At 34.7% G+C, this 1307-nt stretch overlaps 1 non-coding gene across 1 annotated transcript; it reads left to right on the forward strand.

The window, feature by feature from the left end:
- The first annotated feature begins 851 nt into the window (after positions 1-851).
- On the forward strand, positions 852-923 carry TRNAC-GCA. The gene has a single exon. It is a non-coding gene; the product is annotated as a tRNA-Cys (tRNA).
- The last annotated feature ends 384 nt before the right edge of the window (positions 924-1307 follow it).

Consider the following 1307-nt stretch of genomic DNA (forward strand, 5'->3'; position numbering starts at 1 on the left):
ATATATATATATATATATATATATATATATTATTTCCATTGTGTGTACACAAATTTTAAAGAAAATTGAATTAAAAAAACTATTAAAATCTATGGGAGAGTAAAATTTAGTTTTAGAAAAAAAAGGGAATACTCTTGTTTCAAACAAAAAATAATTTTACTAGATAGAAGTAAATTTTGTTGTGGTTTGATTTTAAAATTCTACCTATAGAAGAAGTTGAAAACACCTTGGGAGATTACCTATGGGAGAGTTTCTAACAAAGTCTCAAACTCATACTAATCCAACCAATTATTTACATGGACTCAAAAGTTCAATTACCTCTAGCTTTGCAAAATCCAGCGTTGTTGAAGCTTATCAAAATCGCTGCAAAAATAAAGTTTAACAAGTGGTTCTATGATGTAGTGGTTAGCACTTTCGACTTTGAATCTAACGACTTGTGTTTAATTCCCAATAGGTCATCCACCAATTTATACAAAGTTGGTCCATAGCCGATTCGGTAGGGTCACTTTTGGACCGATAATCTGTAGAAGGGGTTACTAAGGTTGAGATCATACAAAATGGGTCCATAGCTCAATGTTAAAGCATTTGATTGCAGATCAAGAGGTCACAAATTCGAACCTAGTTGGGCCCTTCTATCTTGGATAGAAATTTGTTACACTTTTTGGACCGACACTATGTCTAAGGGGTCACTAAGGTTAAAATCCTACAAAATGGATCCATGGCTCACTGGTAGAGAATTTGACCAGTCACGCGTTTGAACTTGGTTGGACCCTTTTATTTTGGATAGACACTTTTTACACTTTTGGACTGACACTCTAGAAGGGGTCACTAAGGTCAAAATTATGCAAAATGGGTCCATAGCTCAGTGGTAGAGCATTTGACTGCAGATCAAGACGTCACTAGTTCGAATCTGGTTGGGCCCTTTTATTTTGGACAGGCACTTTGTTCGATTTACTACCGACCATGTACTTAGAACCCGATGTCCACTATTCTCGTTATTCTTTTCAACTACGAACATTCCTGCATTCTGCACTACTAGGATATTGACATCCTTAATTGGTACTAAAGCATCTATAGTTGTAGTTGAACGCTACTTAAATTGATGAATTGAAATCTTACAATAGAGTCTAATAAAGCGTTTGTCCATTAGAATAGATTGGAATTTGGAATTAAATTCTTTATAGTTGTATTCTTTAAGTCATTGAGACCAATGTTAGTAGTACTTGTTAGTATATTTGAGACTCATCCCTACCACCTGAAGTTTCTTTGATATTGTAGTTGGATCTATGAGACTCATCCCTCAGATG

Source organism: Cucurbita moschata, unplaced genomic scaffold, assembly GCF_002738365.1.
Source record: "Cucurbita moschata cultivar Rifu unplaced genomic scaffold, Cmos_1.0 Cmo_Scf00092, whole genome shotgun sequence".
Lineage (NCBI taxonomy): Eukaryota > Viridiplantae > Streptophyta > Magnoliopsida > Cucurbitales > Cucurbitaceae > Cucurbita > Cucurbita moschata.